We start from the raw sequence: 23,192 nt of genomic DNA on the forward strand, positions 1-23,192 counted from the left end.
CTATATTCTGTCTAATGGGATTTATCTCACAAAAAGCTCTGCTTCCCCATCACTGTCCTCCTTCTGAGCAATTCAGTTTAGCTGCAAATTCTCACTTCTTGCTCCTTGTGATTGGCTCTTTTTCCAATTTCTAAACGTTATTTTCCCGGCTTCATTCATTCCTTGGCTGGAGGAGGAAGGTAGGAGCATTCCTCTTGGAAAGCAGGATTGCACAACATGTCAAAGTGTTGGAGTTCATTTCTGCGTTTTGCACATGAACGAGAACACGCCACTAACGACTTTTTCAGTGTGCATCAGAAACAGAGGGGGAAATGAAATTGTAGCTGGCAGTCCTATGAGACTGCAGATCCGTGAAATCTGGTAAAAAACTGGAAAAGCTTTTTTGTTCAACAATTTGGAAGTTGTTTTCCCTGTGCAAGACTCTAGAAAAATTCATCTTGGGCTTGGAGGACAGAGAAGGAGGAAGAGAAAAGAGAAATAATATTCATTTATGCAATGCTTTTAACACTTTTTTTCTTTATTTTCCCTTTTTATCTCTATCTATAAAGAATGAAAGTTTCTTTTTTAAAATAATTAAATATTAGTAAAGGAGGTGAATATCTGATGTGCATCTGTGTTTTGAAAACAAGGCACTTAACATGAAAAAGGATCTTATTGGAAAACATAGAGAAAATCTAAAGGTCAATTTTGATATGTTTGTAGGATTAATGGAATGATGCGCATGAATTTCTTCCCAGAAATATTAGAATACAGGGTGGGGTTTTTTTAAATGTTAGAGAGGTGCAAAACTGAGGTTAATGAGTGACTATGATGAATTTTGCCTCTCTTTGCCCCTTATTTTCACACTGGGAATTGTGTATTTGTAATTGAGGCAGGAATTAGATTCAGCATTAGCAGTGTTATTTAAATAGTACGTCCTGTTAGTAGATTTCTAGAGTCTATTACTACTTTTGTGTGTGTGTGTTATATAATCCCTAATATAATGAATGTTCAACCAATAAAGGTGGAACAAATTACCAAATACTGTTACTTTTTCCATGTCTGGATTTGTAACTTTCCACAATAAAAAAGTAAAAAATTGAGGAATATGTAGTTACAAAAACCCCAAAAATGCAGTCAGGAAACAAAACATGCTTTGTTCTTTGCTAAATGCTGATTGCTACACAGTCAAAAAACGAATTCAGTGTTGCATCAGAAGATAGCAGTCAGGAACAAAACTATACGAAATGACTTCTGCATTAATTTCTCTCAAACACCAAACAACATTCTATGCTCAACTTTTCCTGAATGTTGTTAGGTTTATTTTCACAAATGCTCTTTTGCAGGAGAGTTCACAAACTGGTCGGTTGGCTGGGTTTCAGCAGAATAGATCTGCTTGTTGGAGCTATTCAGGGTGGTTCTTGAATTAAGGCCTAGAGCTCCATCAGTGTTGAAATTAGAATGTATGACAGCCTCAGAGACAGCTATATATCACAAAGGCAGTGCAGCTCTGCAGTAGACGGACTTTGAACTCTGAGGGGAAAAAAAAACTACATGGAACGAAAGCAGATGGAAATTTGTCAAAAGCTTGTAAATCACGGCTCCTAATTTCTGAAGCTTCAGTATAGAAGAAACTTATATGAACCCAGATTTGACTCCAGATCAGCTCCAGAGTGGATTCCCCTTGCTTCTGCTGTCCCCATCCCTACATCAGTTAATACAATGGATATAACATGAAATCATAAGAAGACTTTTTTTGTACAGATATTGGTATCTGACAGAAAGAGAAAGAAAACTGTCCCAGGAGCACAACTGCCATCTATACCATTAAACTCAAACAGTGGCTGCACAGAACCTGACAAGCTGGCATGAACAGTGATGCTGTCAAAAATTATGTCTGAATAATGCTGTTTGATATATATATGTAGGTAATAAGTTATTACAAAGCAATGATAAGGCTCATGTTGATAGCCACGCTGTTCAGGGAGGAGCAAAACGGAGGAGTTTATACACCAAGTTTTCAAAAATATTGCATTGTGAGTTTTTAAACATAATTTAATTGACTTCTTGAAAGAAGAGGTAAATGGAAGAGAGGGTATTCAAGGTCCTGTTTTAGTCATTAGAGAAGTCTCTTTTTACTAAGTATGAAAGCATTCAGCTTGCAGTCTCACAAATACTGAGCAGCGAGAGGTCAGGTCGCTACACACAGAGGATCAAAAAATTGTAGGCAAATAGGAAGAGTCTGTCCTTGAAACTTCACAGGCAACTACAGGAACCCCAAAGATATCCTTTGATACTTACTTTCCATCCTACGGCTGTTTCTATAAAATAAGAAAATACATAGAGGCTGAAAACAGAGCATGACTAGCTCTGAAGCACCGTTCTGTTAAGGCGAGTGCTGTCTAGAGCATGGCCTCGGGTTTAGCACTAGGTGAAAGGAAATCCTACACACCTCTTCCGTTTGGGGAGGTAACCTACAGAGGTGCCTGCAGAGGTTCCTATTAGCTGGGAAGAAGAGAAACATGAGCTGCTGGATGGAGACTTTCAGGAGGGACACATCCTCATGATCAGCTTTCCCTGGGAAACTTTGGACTCTCTGGGGCATCACAGTATTGTAAGATCTTTTGCTTCGACAGCCAGGAGGGCAAGCAAATAGTAAGCCCACAGAGTAACTGCCAGCACTTATTCGCATTCCGCTTTCCTTCTTCCTTCTCTTCCTGCGTGTTTACTGCAGGAAGGAAATGTTCAGTCCCCAGCTTTAAAATAACCTCTGGGTCACAGGGGCATGATTTTGCTTGCCCACCAAGTTTGTAATGCTCCACTTCCGTTCCTGGATCGCATCTATAGCTCTCCCACCTCTACACCTTAATATTTCAATTATTCACTGTCCTTCTGAAGCACTTCTTATGTTTCTCCTACACCATGTACAATAACAAGTCCAAGATATGGTTCATTACTATTGTTAGCAACAACTGTGTTTCTGAAAGTGTTAACTGCTCCTGGCTTCCTCTCCTGATGGTTAGCAGACTAACAGGTCATTAACTGCTAAAGTGACCGGTTTTTTAGGGATTAGTTTTTAACCTTTTGAATTCACACAGTCCACACAAGAGTCATTCTGATGAGCATTTTGCTTCTGTCCCTCCTATCACTCTTGGGCCTCTCTCATGATATTCTAGCTTTTTGTATATCACAATGATGGTTTTTTTCTCTGGTTTTTTCGGTGAAGGCCTGTTTGGTCAGTGGAAGGGGTGGGTGGGTAACACAGACCAAAGGAAATAAAGCATACGTGAGCGTTCAGTTCACTCTTTACACGCTAGTGTTGCTCGGTGGACATTTGTAAGCCAGATACCTAACTTGTGGAGATGGCTTTTTTTGTGAGTTGTAGTGGGAAGTAGCTTTATTTGTTTATTTTTAGAGAAAGAGAGATAATCAGGGCTTGTTTCAACGATTGTTAAAAGTGGAAGTAACCTTTCTAGCCCCAGGTCTGGAGCAGGCTCCCCTCATCCAAAGGCTCGGTTAGCATTAGCTTCTGGGTAGGGAGGAGACTCCTCATTGCTGCCTGCCTGCTTTTCCCTAGCCAGCTCAGAGAGAGGTGGGGAAAAAGCACTCTCCTCCTGGTCCCCTGCTAGCTGAAAGTCAGAGATGGAATAAATGGTAGATTAAGGATTCCTGACCCTCTCCTCCCTTTTTCTTGCATATCTGAGGAGGAGGAGAACAGTCTCAGCTTTGCTCCTCTCTCCTCCTTCTAAATTGGGAAACAACACAAAACTGCTGAGTCCAGAGGAGGTATTCTCTGCCAACCACGTCACCACTCAGCAGATGCCCCCCCTTATCAACCACTGCCCACCACAGCTCTTGCAGGTTTCTGCAATCAAGACATTGCCTGAATAATAACTCAGGCAATTTCCATTGATAACATTCATGATAAAAGTAAGTCTCAACACTATTCACTGGCAGGAAACTCAACAGTGTGAAACATATGCGACAAGTTCAGAAAATGAGGCAAAGTAAGACTCCAACATAAAAAATGTTTTAAGAAATCTCAGAAGTTCTAAATCCGTCATGATTTTTGCAGGCCTAATTTAGGATTTTTGGATGCTTGAGGGTGACAACACTGTGATACAGCTGGGATTTTATGACACTGCTGAACTGTCACATCATACATAGTGCATTATAATCACATTTGATGACCTTTCCTTGCAATTTGCTTTCTGCTTATCAATCTGCATGAAATAGTGTTTAATGGTGCGGAATAGAAAGACGTCAGTAAAATGGATACGATACCTCAAAGGCAGAGAATGTATTGTGATGTTGAGCATATACATGAGATTAAAAAATTTATAGAGGTTTTAGTTAAATGTGAGCTAAAATTAGTAATGTTAAGCAGAGAGATTAATTTCTAGCAGAGAAATTATGCATCTGAACCTTCCAGAAAGTTATTACAAACCTGTGGATTGATTTGGACTTTGAACATCAGCAAAATGGGACTGACCACTAAATTTACATGGAATCTACACAGAATACAGGCTCTTAAATCCAAACCTATAATCCTGTAAGCAAATGATCTTGGGGGAGCACGACCTCCAGAATTGCCTTCCTTTTTCTATGTAGTTTGTGCTAGGAGGTGTTTCTGGGCATGCCCTGCACCGTGTTTTGCATTAAATTGAGTCTGAATAGAACAGAGAAACATTCCTTGGCCTTTCTAAGCTCAAAATTGGGCACAGTTTCGCTTAAAACTTTAGTGAACTTCAGTGAGATTTTCATTAAATTTGTGATATTAATATTCATAACAATACCCTATGGGACATTCACATGCCTTTCTGCTCAGCAGCATGTGGCGTAACTGGCAGAGTGACCCCAGAGGATGCAGCATAAACTGGTCCATCACCAGAGGAACGGAAAACTAGATGCAAACCTCAACCCAGACTAGACACAGAAAGCTGAAAACAGACATGATCACACCAGCTTTCCAATGGAGCCAGGTCACTTTGGATAACTTCCAGAACCACAATTTAGGCATGTCCATTACTTTTTTCCAGTCCGATGCACCTAATAAATATTTTTGCGATATTAGAGTGCTTAATAACTGCCTGTGAATTCATTTTCACCTCATGCCTCCTCCACACTGATCCTTGATCTATTCACATAGAGATCTGCTAAATGATTTGCGGAGTAACATCTCGCTCCTACTGCCAGCTGATTAAGGCAGAAACCATCACATGGCTCCACACTTGTTTTGAAGAATAGGCTGAAGGACCATTCTGAAAATATTTGCTTTTCTGATATCCAAAGGCAGCATTCCTTTGATAAGACATGCAGTCTGGCTGTATCTGCTATATAATTTTGTCTGGGTGAATGGCGGAAAAACACACGTATCAGCATTAGAAATATTTCAAATATCCTTCAGCATATCATTGATCTAGAGTTTTCATAATTAGAGCCAATTACCCGACATGGAGCTGGATTTCCTTCTCGGCTTAAGTGTTCCTTTTTAGTTTTGTTCCTTCTCCTCACAAAGGGAGAACTTCTTGGGGAAAAGGAAGGGGAAAGCTTTCCTACAGAGCTAATCAAGACATCAGCCACCACATAACGTTCTGACGTGTGGGAGTACCACATAATGGTACTCTGAAAATGCTCTTACACATCACTGCTCCTCCTGCAGCCATTTCAAACCGACACATCACAGACAACAAAAGAAACACGCCACAGACAGGGCTGTTTTGTGTGCCAGCAAAACACCAAGGGGTCTGTCCGATCTATCCTGCTGCACTTTGCAGACCACAGAGTCTGTCTGCTCCTCTGCATACACTCCCCTCTTAAAAAAAAGCAACATTAATAACAAAGTCAAAGTCCATTACATCTAAGAAAATTCTCTTCACAGTCTTAAAGTCTGTCTTCACAACATTAAAAAGCCACCACTTGGTTTCACAAGCTGAGCTCAACACTGAAGCACAGCCCTGTGCTACGCTGTGTATCCACAGCAGAAGTGTGAGGTTTAAGAAGATTGGGAAGGACTGTGGAGTCACCTGGAGATGCTCTATTGGCAATTACTGGAGAATTCATGGGATTGAAATAGATTTCAAGGGAGAAAGTACAAACAGAAGAATTAAATTACAAGGGTTCTGGGTTTTGTTTTCAGAAGTTCTTAGACATCAAAAAGACCTGAATCATTGTCAAAAGGCTGCCTTAGTGCCCATGACATATATAATTCTTTTTCTCTAACTAGGTCCAGCAGTACAACCCTTTTGTCACCCACAACCATTTCCATGGACATAAGGTGGGGATTTAGCTCCACTCAGCAAAACTAGATGTTCATAACTGTGATCCAAGCCCATATCTCCACACGCCCAGGCTTGGGCATCTCTCCCCTTCAATTATGAATAGTAAGAGAAATAGCACTGTACAGCACACTGAAGTACTTAAAATGAGCTTACCAGAAATAAAATCAGGAGTAGTTTGATTACAGTATGCATTTATACAAAAAACCAGAAAACATTGTTTTGGGAAAGAAAAATAAAAAGTGATGACAGGAGGATGAAGCCAGAAAAAAGTAAAAATGGCAGTGAGTAACACTTGAAAACCTGAGGATAACTAACAGTCGGAGCATGTTAGTAAAAGCAGTCTTTGCCTTCAAATCAAGGTCAAATAACCTTCTCATACATGTTCTATAGCCAAAGATGAATTTACTGTCTTATGAGAAAATCTTAGAAATCTGTCCTGTACAGAAGGTCAGACTGTACACTTTGATACTTCCTGCTGGCTTTAAAAAGTATTGATCAAATGCTTAAGTACTTGTTTAAATCATATTAATTTTAGCAGGGCTGCAGTATGTCTTTAAAGTGAATAGGCAAATGTTTTTATGAATCAGAATGGGCAGTGTCCTTACTGCACAGGAAAAAAGCTGTGAATTTTTAAAGTTAGCAAATCAGTGTGATAGTAAACAGTGTGAAGTTGCATAACTCTGAACAGTCCTACAGAGTTCTGTTTTAAAAGGCCCAAAGAAGGCAACATTTTTTGTGAGCAATTATCTGTTTACTAGCATATTCCTTAAAAATATTCTCTCTTCTCCTCTGTACCTGTATAATTTAACTGATATTTTTAAGGTAACAACCACTAAGACTTACCAAAGATAGAAAGTTCTCAAGTCAAAGCTAAGTAACTTTCAAAGAAAGCTGATTTTGGTACATGGTATAACGTAGTCATCTCTTATCTCAAAGTCATTTTTAGAAGTATTATAACTAAATTATTACATGTGAACATCAACCTCTCGACACAGACAGCAATTTGTAACTCTTACACTGTCCGGATTATTTTTTTTAATGATAACACTGAACTGAATGATAAGAATGTCTTTTGATTTATTTATCATATTTCTAAAGCGTTTTCCAAAAAGCAATGAAGAGTTTTCTCAGGTGGAGTGGGAGGCCATTTACTGCATAATTATTTTTATGACTGCAGAAGAAACTATCCAGCACATACAGGGGTATGCTGTGCAGTGGAATAGTTAAAAACTAAACATGTGATCTTTCAGGCTCTTTGCTTTAGAAATTTTCTTCTAATTGCAAGACTAGTGGTTTCTTAGGCAGAGCCCTGCTAGTGACCGGTTGATTTTGCCATTTTAGCGGAGTTTATGTTGAATGGATGGACGGGAAGCTTATGGTATGTTTTGCCGGGCAGAGTTAGTGCTGCGTCTGTACGATGGGAAGCACAGACATACAGTTTATTAGGAATAGGGATGGGGGACTATGACCTTGCATCCCAGTCCCCCTACTGCCCTCTTACAGTTTTAAAACTACCCAGGGTCATCTGATTCATTAAATTTCTGAGACCCCCAAGGAATGTTTGCCAGTGAGACCGCAGCCACAACAGCCAGGTAAGCACCCTGTACTATGTGTCCTATACTAGTGGTTCCCTGGCTGCCAAAGCGGGATACAGCAGCTGTATCTATAGTATCTATAAATTCTGCTGCCTTCCAAATGTGGTTGGAGAAACACGCAGCCAAGACCTCCCAAAGTTAACAGCGAGGACCCAGGAATGGATCACGCGCCTGCCCTGCAATGAAGACACAAACACCCTGCAGCCATGCTTGCAAAGGGGTCCCTTGCCATGGTCTGCCAACAGCAGCCGCACTGCAGAACCCTGGCAAGGCCAGGGGAAAGGCAGTCCTGGGGGATGGACACCCCCACCCAAGTCTCTCACTTTATCTAGAAGAGCCTGTTTAAAAAGGGATGAGAAAAGCTCTGTGTAGTATAACTATACCCATGCAAAATTAATAAGAAAGAGAACAGAGGGAGACAGGAAGATATTAGCTAGTTGTCTAAGGCCACACAATAAATCAATAGAAAATGCTCGCCTAGGAATCCAGAGGCTGACTCAATCACTCACTGAGTCACAAGCCGTTGCTTTAACTACTAGATAGGCTTCCACCCAGGACAGCATTTGTTTGTGTACAATATGCCAAAAATACATTCTTGATCCATGAAAAAAAGGGAAAATGATACAAAGCAGGTTGCCTAGTAAAATGAGATTTAATCCAATGCCCTTCATCTGTGCTTTAAGGACTCTCTCGGGAACCACAAATCGGAGCTGTGAGATTATGTGGAGGGGAACAGCATCACAAGTATAACTAATGTATCATAAAAATAATAGAAAAGCCTCTCAGGAATGAAAACTTTTGACAGAATCTAATCAAACCCTTTCGAATCAGGAGCTGCTGTAGCAGTATGGTCAAGCTACTGCACACTGCCCTGTCAGTACCCTCGTGAGAATTTGAGAAGACAGGAAAACAAGCACTGTCTAAATATTTGAACAGGGAGAGAAGAAAACTTCAAGGTTACATGTACATTTATACTCTTTTAAAATCTTTCTTTAAACAGTTCTGCTGGGATGCCTATGTATTATTCCTGTTGAACTTTGTTTAGGAGAAAAGCTAGCCCAAGCGTCTGCTTTTCTGTTAAATTCTGTGTGCTGCAGCATTAATTCATCTGCCAGCTTTCTCTGCACTGCTTACCGCTTTCATCCACCTGTTTGACTTTACCTGACACCTAGATCATAAGCTATCAGAGACCCGGAGAGCATTGCTACTTTAAGCACCTCTACTATGCCTCATCCATGCAGCCCAGGATTTTGCTAAGACTCCTCACTGCTCCTGTAAATTTCTGTCAACAGAGCTATCAAACTTGGCACTTTCTTAATCTCTATGCTGCACATATATTCTGGCCACATACATGTGAAAAGCTTTGTTGGCCAGATTCTGCTTTCCTTTATTCCAGCATATAACACAGAAACATTAAAACTCCATTTTATGTTTTTACATTCAGCATCCATATTCTTGTATAACAAAATAATCACTTTGCTGCCACTCTAATAAAATATCTAACTCTTTTTCATACAGAAAAAAGAAAGGCAACCCAGTATATCGATGCCTCTAGCCGAATTCAGCAAAAATGCTCTTCCCCATCTTGAGACTTGAATAATAAAATAGGTTATTTATTGGCAGCGGGTGATGTGTGGATGATTACAGTCTGGTAGGTATTTAAGAGTAAAGTCCAAAATTGTAGAACAAAAGCTGTTTTCTATTCACATTTGGCTCAAAATACCTCAAACTAAATGGACCACCCACAATCTGACACTTCAAGCTGCAGAGCACTGAATCTGCCGAGAGCCAGTTACGAAAACTGATACAGTAAGACCATACTAAACACAAAAGGAAAAAATGACCCAAGGAGTGTATTAAAAGAATAAGCATATTGAACTACAATAATATGTACACATTAGAATTGGACCTTTTGGTCAAACTTCTTCACGAAAGGAAAGGACAAATAAAAGCCCTTGTCACTTCAAGAATAAAGCCTACTCCAGGCAGGAAGAGCACCATGAAGAAGTTTGTTGTATGATAGATCAAGGCTGGTGATAAAGCAAACACCCCACCAGTCCCATAGCCTTAATTATTAACTTAAGTGTTAAATCTGGGCATCCCTAACACATTCTGCTGTGCAGCAGTTATAACAGAACTGTAATTTCCACCGGGACGAGATCACTACTTAGCATACATCACTCTTTCTCCTAGTGTTCAAGGGAAGACTGCTAAACAAAAACTGCACTGGAAGAGTGTGGAGGTAAAGGAATACGCCTTCCAGCATGACACAAAGTTATTTTGGAAGAACACTCATGCCGTTGGAAAGTGTTATTAAAAAAAAAGCAATGGAGCTAAAATTTATTGGTTATGGCCAGCCCAAACAAGCTAGAGTGTATTTTTCAGGGAACAACTGATAACATAGCTGCTGCTCCCAAAATTACTTTTTTTTTCTTTTTACTGCATGTCCACATGTGATTAGTCTTATTAGCTTAATCTTGCCTGCTCTGAATGCCCTGATTTGTGCTTACCTTTGCCAAGAAAACCACTTACGATCTTGAAGATGAGCCTGTGCTGAGCTGTACTGTTTAGATGAAGACTCACAGTCAAAATTTCTACACACACAGCTCCTTTGCCTTTCAAATCTCCTCTAACCATTGTTGCCCAGAAATAAAAAAATGTATGATTAAATATCTCTCCTTCCCTACAAATCTGGTCCTGAAAATTGCCATACACTAGTCTCGTGCACATATGCTACAGCAAACTGAGGTTCTTATAGCCCGGTTGCAGTGAGATATACGCAGTTTTCTCCTATTTCTCCGAGAGATTTCCAGGAAGTTGCCAGGAAGCCACTGATGCGCAAACAGCTGTTGGACATCTGCGCAGCTCCGTGCATGGGACCTGAGCAGAGATTTCCTGGATGTTCCAAATTTACCATGCATGAACTATAGAGCGCCTACATGCTAACGCACTTGGCACGTCCAGATTTCCAGATGTCCAGCAACCCTGTCAGAACAGTAAGGCTACTGGACGCCTGAGTATCTTTGATGACTGTACAAAACCCATGTTGAAAGAAAAACGTCTAAGCAAAAAGCAAGGCTTTATAAGAGAATTACGGACCTGTAGTTGCTCTCACTCTATTTCCCATATAAATCCTCTATAAATATCTACTAGTATCTTTCATCATATTAGAGTGCAATCATGGAGTCATTTACTGGCCTTTCATGACCATTAAAAAGTGTTTATTCATCTCATCAAAATGAAAAAAGGGTAGGAAAACGAAAGTGTTCATGCTTCCTGGCTTGAGATACCAGTCATTCACTTTTTTATCTCTATGAATGTGTACACGTTCAGTCATGTTTTCCTGCTGCAGACCCTTTTCCAATACTTTCAAAGTCATTTGCTGTTCTTTATGAAAAGCATTGCATCACTATGTTATGTCTGAATTTTCCTCTAATATTCATTTTTGTAAACAGAAACACAAAATTAAGCCAGCAGTTGCAGGTAGACATGACCTTCAGCCACATGAAGCCTGTCCTAAAATGTAGCCATCTGGAAAATTCCCATGAGCTGGTGGTTTTATGATCCTGAAATAGCTGGACTCCTCTCAAAGCCTATATAATGCTCAGAGTCCTTTAGCAACACAGCCCAGAAGAAAACTTATCTACCCCTGTGGCCAGCAAGGTGAGGGAGGGGATTCTGGCCCTCTGCTCCCCTCTGGTGAGTATCCCCCCCAGGAGTCCTGCATCCAGCTCTGGAGCCCTCAGCATAGCAAAGACATGGACCTGTTGGAGCGGGGCCAGAGGAGGCCACAACAATGATCCAGGGGCTGGAACCCCTCTGCTGTGAGGAAAGGTTGCAAGAGTTGGGGCTGTTCAGCCTGGAGAAGAGAAGGCTCCAAGGAGACCTTATAGCAGCCTTCCAGTATCTGAAGGGACCTACAAGAAAGCTGGAGAGGGACTCTTTACAAGGGCATGGGGTGGCAGAAAAAGGGGCAGTGGCTTTAAACTGAAAGAGGACAGATTTAGATCAGATATAAGGAAGAAATTCTTCATTCTGAGGGTGGTGAGGCCCTGGCACAGGTTGCCCAGAGAAGCTGTGGCTGCCCCCTCCCTGGCAGTGCTCAAGGCCGGGCTGGGTGGGGCTTTGAGCAACCTGGTTTAGTGGAAGGGGTCCGTGCTTATTGTAGGGGAGTTGGAACGAGATGTTCTATAAGGTCTCTTCCAAACCAAACTCAGAATCACAGAACAGTAGGGGTTGGAAGGGACCTCTGTGGGTCATCTAGTCCAACCCTCCTGCTGAAGCAGGGTCACCTACAGCAGGCTACACAGGACTATTCTAGGATTCTGTCTAGCCCTTCTTCTTGGGAGGGACCCACCAGCCTAACTGGTTGGTCCTGGTCATAGCTGCTAACCCTTTCCCCCAACTCCAGTTGTCAGGATGCCTCTTTTGAAGAGAACGGACTTTGTATAGGAGTTTAAAATACTATTGCACTTTGCGCGTCAACACAATAGATACACAGCAAATAAAGATAATAGGCCATACACACACTTCCCAAATGCTTTAGACCTTTACATATGACATTTCGAGTAGTCCACAATCCTCCTCCAACTCAAGTAATTTCTCTCTATCTTTCTGCCATAGAGCAATATGCTTAGCCTAGAGTTAAACTAGACCTTCTACTCATCATCTCCCATGTGTATGTGAGGGTGTATATCAAGCACATGAGAGTCACAAGCCTATTCCCACCCCAAATGTCCATCACACGGATGTTTTTAAAAACCATGATTTGTCATCTTTGTCCCTGTGGGGTTCTCTGCTTCCCTTCTAAGTGAGAAAGATTGAAGAGAAGTGGCCTGTCTAGCAACCCACCGTAGCAATTCCTGCTGTACAACAGAGTTAAAGGGTCCTTGGTGTCTCCAGCCTGCTGAACACATCACAAACCTTGTCAGCAAATGAAGCATTCCACATACCTTGAGCAAGCCCAGGCTTTGAACATTTTTAGCAACTACTTCCAGATATGAAGCAGAATGAATAAATTACGACTAGACAGATTCCCTAAATAACTGCCACATTCTCTATGTATTATTCTTACTCCTGTCAAGAGCTTAAGACACTCCTTTACTTACACACTGCTGATATGCAGAGAAAACATGCTGAATCTGGCATGTATGTGAAAACCGTTTTCTCAGGCAAGTGATTATGGTCTCTGTTGCTTCTCTTGAGTGGTAATGGAGTCCCTAATTGCTCTCCTGACTGATTATGCTGTTCCTGGTGTTTCATTTTCAAAGCAGTTAAAGTTCAGGTAAATCACACCACATGACCTCACCTATTTTATTACTCTTTTTGCCAGGGAAAGGCCAAGTCGCATGTGTTTCCTTTGTGCTATTTGATTTTACATTAGCTACAGATTTTTAAGTGGAAAAGCACAAGAAATTATTATTGTGAAACTATTGTATTATTGTTAAATTAATGTTCCGTGCAAGTACTTTGCTGGTTAGTGACATCCATAAGCATGTGTTTACAATTAAGCCTGTACTTAAAAGCTTTGTGAAAATAAAGGTCTAATGCTTGTCAGCCTTTGGACATTCGTTCAGCTTTCTAAAATTGCTTACAGTATTCTGGTGAAATCTTGATTTCCTTCTGGGTTTCTTCTTCCTGCTCTGGAAAATGTATGCCTGTTTACAGCATCTGTTGCTATAACCTCTCTGGTAAACAACCTGGCAAAGTATTCGTATACAGACAAAGTCCTGGTGTTCGCTCTCAAAAGCATAGATACACTTTCTCAAACAGCAGGTACAAATCCTAGCAACTGTTTGTTCCTTCACATAAGTTTTTGGCAGATGTACACAAAAGCAGTTTATTCAACTGTGCTTCCCACACAGAAAAATCCTAAGGCATCTAACAAAAAATAGCAAAATTTTAATAATTTTGCATGACTCTGCAAAAGGAAATGTTATCCTACTGCATGGTTCTAAGCTTCTACTGAGAATAAGATCCCTCTCTGACAAATTCCGGGGATTTAGAGAGCAATTTACATACAATCCTATTAAATATCTGTATAGTCTTGTTGATTTAATGTATGCTATATTTTTTAGGAATTTTCCATTTGAGCTCAAATTGCATGCAAACCTAGAGCACGCCATTTGGGCTAATACGGGCATTACAACACCTCAGTCTGCCCTCTCTGAAAAACTTTCTTTCATTTCTATAACATTGCAGGCGTTCCTGCATTAAGTTCACTGGAGATGTCTTCACTTGCAGCGGTACAGGTCGGGGGGCATCTGGCCCTGGTAGTGGTCATGAACGAAATCCGTCCCCAGCCAGAGCTCTGCACTGGACTCTGCTGTGCAGATGATGAGTGGTGCCACCAGCCTTGGGACCGTGCTTGTGGCTACTACCCGGGTGTGGGTGCTCACCACCCACTCTTGCACATCATTTATCAGCAGACTCAGACAATTCCACTGATTTTTGCCCCAGGGAGGGCTGCCCTGAAAGCCTGATAAGACACAGAACTATTGCTACAGCTCCAGAGTTCAAATTTTCCGTCCTGACTGACTTCTAACGCAAAGACCTCTCGTAAGGATCAGAGGCATTTGTGCAGGGGCAGGCGCAGGATGGGACAGGCACAGTCGCAGTGTGTTCCTGGCTCTGCTGTGCTGCGGGAGACCTGAGGTTAAACCTCTGCCATCACTGTCTTCTGACACAGGTGAGCAGCCTGAGGGACTCCCAAGTCACTAGAGATAGGACGAGAGGAAAAGACCTCAAGCTGCACCAGGTGAGGTTTAGATTGGATATTAGGAAACATTTCTTTACTGAGAGAGTGGTCAGGCATTGGAACAGGCTGCCCAGGGCAGTGGTGGAGTCACTATCCCTGGAGGTTTTTAAAAAACGTATAGATGTGGCACTTGGAGACATGGTTTAGCAGGCATGGTGGTGTTGGGTTGACAATTGGACTTGATGATCTTAGAGGTCTTTTCCAACCTTAATGATTCTATGCTTCTATGACACTGTCATCCCTCTGTGTAGAAGACAACCTGTCTGGGGCAGAGCCATCCCCTATCTACCTTTATTCAGCTTATGGCACAAGGAGGTTAGGACTCTAATAGAAACGTGGTTAATGTAAACAAGAACTTTAAAATAGTGGCAGATATTTCTACAGGAGTTAAAATTCCCTTTTTTTCCCTTTTTTTTTTCCCCCAGCAATTCTTCAACAACTTCTAATCATTATTGCAGTGTGGTATCCCTTATACTCAGGAGAGGAATAAGATGTGATTCGTGATAAAAGACAGGAAAAAGACATCAGCAAGGAGTATTGGAATGCCAAAAGGCATACGTTTAGGACTGGAGATGAGTGACTAAACTCAGGGTCCAGGGATATTTTTAAAGCCTAAAGAAACGGCTGGTGAAATTCATTTAAAGTATCTAAATCTCTTTAAAAATCACTTTGAAATTTTTAATCATTACCCCAGTTTTACAGCTGGGAAAACCAAAAGCACATTTTTCACTTAAGGTGAGATAATTTCTCTGTTCAATCCTTGGAGTTGATCTTAAAAATTCTTATATATTTATTCATTACTCAAAATCACAACGATTTTTCTCAAGCCTGTAGACCATCTGAAATCTCTTCTTTGTCACTATCAGAAGCGAGGAAAATGACACCCATATTGCATTGTTTATTTAAACTGCTCATATAACATTCTTTTGGGTGCCCAAATGCATAAAAAGTCACAATAATATAATATATGTTTAAATTATATATTTATCAAAATTTAAAATTTTCAGTAATTTTTTAGTTCACGTGATTAACTATAGTTGATAGCACCCAACTTCTGTGCTGACAATATTTAAAAAAAAAAGAATGGAACTGTATTTTACACTCTAACATAAACTCAAAAGAAAACTACATGGAAGCACAAGAAAATAAAAGATCTGCTGCAGAACTGTTGTGATTCGATGCAGAATTTTAATGTTACTTAGCAACATTTCCCCTGAAAGAATACATGAGAAATATAAAGATTAATGCTCTGATATTTGCTTTAAAGCACATTAAGCAGTTTCAGTCCAAACAGCAATAGCATACCTTGGAAACTTAATGACCTGTTCACTACTTTTTCTGTAAGCAATAAAAGAGCAACACTCACACGGTGTAGGTTCTGTCTCTGAGTCACCAGCAACTTTCACCTCAGCAAAGGAGGTTTGACTACTGGTTGTACAGAGGCTACTGAGTAGCTGCGGGCTGATATGAAGAAATTCTCTGAACTCCTTAACATGGATTCATGGTGGGGTTTTAGTGATACACAACACAAAAGCTGACTTTTTCATGTACGTTTGGTACATATGGCATTCATTTATTCTGAGACAATCCATTTCCTTATCATTACAAGAAACAATAAAAAGAGCAGCCAAAGACAAAATGACAGAGAACCTGGTACTCTTTTGAGAGCAGATACCATATGTATATCATATATATATTATACACACCAAACAGAATTCAGTTCCGAAACGCAACCCATTTTTTCGTAAACCCACACTCCAGCTGTGTGTAAATGCTTGCTTCTACAGAACATTTCTATTCTTAACTACCTGGCAGGGCAGTACTACTGAAATTCAAGGGTAAAAACACAGTAGGAGCCTGTTTTCCAATGTGTTATCAAATTTCTCGAATCTAACATGCACGCAGCCCTGCCTCATCTACTCTCACACTAACATTAGTGCTGTGCAGGCCGTGACCAAAGGTCTGATCCTGTTCCTTTTTATTCACACAAAGTAGCACGTTTTCCAGTGGCTCAACAACAAGAAATTAACTATGCATCCAAATTTTATCTAACAATTCTCATGTTTTTAAAAGAACAGGTTCTTATTATACAGGCAGTCTGGTGATGTCTACAGATTCACTGAAGCATGAAGACTTTTTTTTGGACCAAGTCCAAACATGAACCTCAGCCCAGAAGTACCAAACATGAACCTCAGCCCAGAAGTACATGGAAGGGCTCAAACCCAGCGTGGTGACCAACCTTCCTCTAATCAGATGGGATTCAGCTTGTTGCACGGTGTGCCAAAACTACACTGCAGATCTAAGATCAAAGGTGTAGATTCAGAAGTAACGTTTGTGCCTCTGTATTTCAAAGAGCCCAAAGTCTTTGTTCACAGCCCAGCAGCAATTTTTTGCAGTTGCTTTGTGCATTTTTTAACTTGTGCTGTTGTGAACATGTTACAAAAGAAAATAAAATACTTTCAGGATAAGGAAAGTTTCAGACACAGAATGGCACCACAAACATGTCACATCATGTTAACTACAAGACAAATGCCTCTCAGTACCCGTACAGCTTAAGTTTGTTTTTCCTCTGGCTCCATTTTGATGACTTTGTGTAACCTGTGGATATCACCAAAATCTATCCTGTTTAAACTTGACCACAATGTCACTCTTTCTATCTCTTGGTCAGAACAAAAGGTAAATAACTAAAAGTTTCCTATTTATTATTTTGAAAGAAAGAAAAAATATCTCTACAGAGAGTAAAAAAAAAAAATCAGTAAAAAGGCAGGTTGACATCTCTGCAGCAACAAGTTTTCCATCCCAGTGAGTAGTCAGTCATTAGGGATTTTCGCTTCTTTAAATATCAAAACTGTCTAACTTTCAGCAGACAGACTCAAAGTTAATGTGTCAAGTGACCCACCAGATTTCTCCAGCCTGTGGGTAGCACTCTTACAGAGCAAATTTTTTCCTTGCCAAAACAACAGAGCTGAACAAAAGGAGAACTCAGAGGATATAAAAAGCTAGAAATTAAAAAACCTTGGGCTTTCAGAGGTAAATCACAGCCCAGTTTCATGGCACAGACACCACTGACCTCCATACCTGCTACAGAGAGTGGAAGTCTCACTGTTGGCTTGGTGCGGGATCAGGTCCTGCAGCAGGAGGGAAGGATGTACTGGGGACACAAGGACGTACTGGGGACAAGGGGACACAAGCAACATCCTTTGCAGGTTGGCAGAGCTCGGGTCTCCAGCAGACCACAGCCTCCTTCCTTGGACTAGGAACGTGCCTGGAAATCACCATACATGTCCAAGCATCTCTTTCCTTCCCTGGTGACACTCTCCCTGCCTGCCTACTAAGCTGTGATATTCTCAGCTGCTTGGACTATGGCAGTTTATCACCAAGGCTAACCAAAGGTCTACACAGATATTAAGGGCTTGAAGTGGACAAAGGTGTTTCTGTAATAACATTTCCTTCCTACTTTTCCACTTCTATAGGAAGATTTAAAAAATTATAGCAGTTCAGAAATGTGTCATGAATGTAAGTTGAAATGATAGCATGGGTTATCTGGGTAAATAAGACAAATGACTGATTTTTTTATAAGAGAATCTGCAAGATTTCTGAATTAATTGGCAGCATAGCAAGATGAGGTCAAAAACACTGAAGAGGAAGAAGTTTCAATTAAATCATTTTTAATGAGGTGCGCCGGTGATTCAGCAGTGTGTAAAGACCACAGAGTTTATCTAGGACCAATAACACAGATGGATACCAAAGTTACAGGGGACTGCAGGGTCTCAGTTACTCACCCCAGTAGACACTCTCTGTCTAGAGCTAATATTTTGATCTCAAAACAATGCTTTATATATATATATAATTTAAGCTATTTGTTTTCATAACAAAGCATTTTCATTCGAGGATATTTTCTCCCAAACTGGAATTACACAAGGGTTGAAATATCAGAATACAAAAGCTCTGTTTTACTCCCAGCTCTGCCTCAAAGAGTGCTCAGTACTGTTTATAATCTTTCCACTTCCTCAAGTGTTGGTCTAATACCCAACAGCAGAAAACATTGAGAAATAAGAAGCTTGAACTAGGGCAAACCCAGTCTTTAATTACCAATTAACTCTCTACCAAATTATATCACAGTCAAAGTCATGGTTTTCCCCTTTAATTTCTGCTTTATTTAATGGCCTCTTTTTAGGATGTAAGAAACAAATGTGTCAAGCAGACAAAGCAAGAACTTCTACTTAAATAAGCTAAGAATGTTTATACAGACCATGCACACTCAAACAAATGTGTAGCACATCTATAATACGCTCATTGTTCCTAAGCATAGGATTCGTCATTGTGCTTTGACAGATCAGATTGTTCTCTTTTTTAATGCTCCACTTAATCTGTTCACACTTTCTATTCCTAAATAATTCTAGTGTCAGTATTCGCGATGCTGTAATATAAAGGCCATGCTACGATTGTTCCAACGAAGGCACACTGAGAAGGTAAAGAAGCAGCAGAGACGAGGAGGGAATCCCTCTCTGATGCCAGGGGAGCAGCAGCCAGGACACGAGAGGCTGCATCCCTCGGCGGGTCAGGGAGAGGCATCCCGGAGGCTGGCAGGGCTGACCTCCCAAGGGGTTACTGGTGAAAGGACTGGGACCCCAGCCAAGCCAGGCTCTGCCATCCGCCGGAGCTTGCTCCCATCTGAAGTGATTTTCTGTGCTAGTAACTCACTGGAGTCTGATTTGATTTTCTGTTTCAAGAAGGGACCTAACAGTAGAGTGGTCTTCTGACCTTCAAATAAAATGATTGGTAAATACTGGCACACAAGAAAATGCACATTTATCATTACCCTAAAAGAAATATGGAGTTTTAATGAACCGTGCTTGCTTTTCTCGAATTTTCCTACTTTCTGGTTGGAAGATTCCATTATGAATTAAACACATTTTTAGGTGTTGTTTGTTTGTTTGCTGTTTTAGCTGACATCTAGCTTAAAGCCAAACAACTTCCTTTTATTTTCTTCTTTTTCTTTTTATTTGAACTATTTCATTGAAGTTTTTTTGCCTAATTATTGTTCCTCTTTTGTTCACATATTTTTCAGGGGGAGAAAAATTACTTTTGCTCAACTCTCGCTTTGAAACTTTGATTTAAATGCAAACATGAGTGACCTACTGCAACCACCAGAACCCTACCACTGCAATTCTAAGGTGGCTAAAAAAATTCTAGAGGACAACCCCCATTCCCACCCATGCATCTGGTGTTTATTCTCTGTAATAATAAATATTTAAACTAGAACAGGAAAAAAGGAAAGACTACTGATATTCAACAAACCATTGTAGATACAGAACATCTACAGCAACACTGTAACTGAGAATCTTGATAAGCCACATGTATTAATCTTCACTGACAACATAAAACTTCATAACTCCTCAAGGACAGAACATTATTCTGGTAAGCAGAGAAATCAGAAATATCAACAGAGGCTAGAATTTCTACATACACAAATAATTTTCTCTGGAAAAGTTTCAGAGAAGTACTTATCACTTTGAGAAATTGTCATGCGGACAATATACCTTTAAGGGACTCAGGGAAAGCTACTGGGTCATGGCACATGTCCTTTTTTAACCGCAAGATAATTTCCCAGCAATGCCTTTTCCTAGCAACAATTTACCTGAATTGCACAGCATTCTGCTCTCACAGTGAGGACACATCCACAGAGCATTTGCATGAGAAAGTTAATTCCTAATAAAGCGGGTGTGACTTTACAGCACAACGGCTGTTCCAGATGGACAACTCAGAGTGTGAGTCCCCATGAGGCATCCAGCCTACGCTCATCATCAAAGTTCCTTTCAATGAATGAATGACTGGTAATTGCAGAGGACAACTCCCAACACCTCTCTTACACCAAGCTTAGCAGAGAATGAGTTGCCTCATGTAGACATCTATCTCTACTGAACGAACAGAGGGCACCCAGCTTTTAGACAACCAAACCTGGGTGAGATGGAAAACCCAGCAGTACTGGTCCAAGCAAGTTCATTCAGTGAAAGCTCTGTGAGGACTTCAGGTGGTGCCCTGATAGGACAAGAAGAGCTTAGGCACCAGCTTTTTCTTAGGTATTTTAGTTCTTACACCACTTTCTGTATGCATCAACTAGTCCTGCAAGAATTTCCTATGGTACTGTAAAACTATTTTTCTGCAGTCACATTTGTCCTTTTGTTCCAGGAGCTCGCTTGGCACCAAGCACCCTTTTCTCTGCCCATCTGATTAGGTCGAATTACATGCTTTTACTACTCCGACAAGCTAATGCAGCAGACCTACAATTAAGCGTAGGATGTTTTAGGGTCTAAACGGAACTAATGTCTGGCCCTAGCAAATGCCCCAGGTTCTATTTTTTTTTTCTTTAAATTGATATTTTTTTAGGCTGTTTTCCAGAAGTTAAGCCCCTGAAACAAGTCAGAACAGTGAACCCACTCACCCTATTCACAATTATTGTTGCTCTCAAGCTGTTTTTAGTATCTCTGACAAATTACTAGGCATACAATATTGCCCTTGTAAGGGAAGAATGAACTGGAATCAGCAACATGATGTCATTCAATCTTGTATAATATCAGCTTTTAGAGGAAATACATTTGTTAGTGTGACCATGGGCATAGGCTAAACACTGCAGCCTTATTTTTCGCCACCTTGAGAATGGAATACAAGAAAATATTGTAAAAAAAAAAACAACCCAAAACCCCAACCAATCCTAGAAGCCCCCCCTTCCCTGGCAAGAAAACAAGAAATACCAGAGGTGTTAGAAGCCCTCTGGCACCGCAATTCCTGAAATTATGACATAGCCTTCGAATTTGTTCTGGCTAGTTAGTCTGAAAACTTCCTAGAGGGAAAAAGATAAATGGATAACAACATGGTTATTGCCCACAGGCCCCATATGAAAAAGGAGTGTAACTTCAGAGCACTGATATGATTATATTTAATTTGCTTGCTATAGGTTGCAGCATGCCGTGCGCTGAGGAGGACAATCAGATAACCCTCTGAACAGTGCTCATGGAATTCGGAGACTTTGGCACCAGCACTGAAATAAGACTAATGGCAATGTGCTCCACTTTGCCTTGAAGTAGGTTTGCATCTTGTTTCACTACATATTGTTGTTCCCAACATGGTTTTTAAAATAATAATAATAATAATAATAAATGACAATCCAGAAACGTGGCAATGTGAGGAACTGAGGTCTCATTTGCATACATCTTCATCAGTGATACCTAAATTTTATTAACTGAGCACTCTGCGTATTTTCTTCAGTTCATCTTTTAATGGAGCAAGAGAGAAACCTTCTATAACCGGCTCTGGGACCCACAAATTTAGCAACAATTTAGCCCATCCATTGGGCATTCCGGGCAAATGAACAGCTGAATTTTCTCATTTGGAAACAACCTGATTCACACTGTGCTCACTTCCTTTTCCCTTGCTCCTTCTGTTCAATACACCACGCTTGATAACTACCTTAAAAGATCTACCCAAACCAAGCTACTTTTTTTAATTTGTGGCACTGGAAAGTTTGATTTTTCCAGAAACATTGTGTTTAATTCCTCCTGCTATGCATTAAACACCTCTATCTGTTGTACAATAATAAAATAAATATAACTGTCATTTCTGGTACACAATAGGAAAGTGCCTACAAATACTGTTCAATTAAATAACAATTGATTGATTGTTGAAACCATGAAGAGTTAGTATAAGCCCTTGTCTCTCTCTCTCCCTTTCTTTGCCCTGGAGACCTGTCAGTATGTAATTATTTTCCACACTGATGAGTTTAAATTGTTGGATCTTTTCCAGCTACATTCAACCTTCAGATTACATTCTGCTATTTACTCATTTGTGACAGAGTGAGCCCCTTGGGTAACCAGCCAGCCCAGTCTTTTCCAGTCTTGCTTTTTGGGAACTCCACCCTCGGTAAGATCTGTACCCCTGAGCTATTCCACCCAACAGGAAAACATATTTTACTGTGTAACACTCCTTCTTCCGCACTGCAAAGGACTTCAAGCTTTCTTAAGGTCTGATCTTGTCCCACATTTCTGAGACACAGCATGCAGAAACCAGCAACAAGTTTTCCCTCAACTTCCAATGCACTCTACTGAGACAAGGAAGCCTTTTCTTTTTTCCCCCCTCCCCCTTTTCTTGCAAACTTTTATAGTGTAATAAGCTCAAGTGCCCACAGCTAATTAAGGGGTTTTTTTATGAAATGTGTCATTTCTATGGACATGCAGGATACTCTCAGAGTGAGGGAAAACAAATGCAAGCTGGTATAAGCTTCTTTTTTTAAGCTAAAATGGGATATTAGTCTTTATTTACTTTTCCTTCATTCTTTCATGACGTGTATGATGTTTCGCTTCCATTTCCACATTGTACAACTTCAGATACAAAAATGGGATTGTCTGGTGGAAGACATTAGAAACTGCGTTTGGATTTTCCAGAAAGAAGTTACGATGGCATTTCCCACCAATTCTGGTTGTGTGCAAGGCAGGCTGGAGCTCTGAAAGACCTTCACTATTTGAATCCAGAAGTCTTTTTTTCTTTTTTCTGTGATATTTTTTAACTATGTGCCATTGAAGG

This window comes from Opisthocomus hoazin, chromosome 6 (assembly GCF_030867145.1).
Source record: "Opisthocomus hoazin isolate bOpiHoa1 chromosome 6, bOpiHoa1.hap1, whole genome shotgun sequence".
Taxonomy (NCBI): Eukaryota; Metazoa; Chordata; class Aves; order Opisthocomiformes; family Opisthocomidae; genus Opisthocomus; species Opisthocomus hoazin.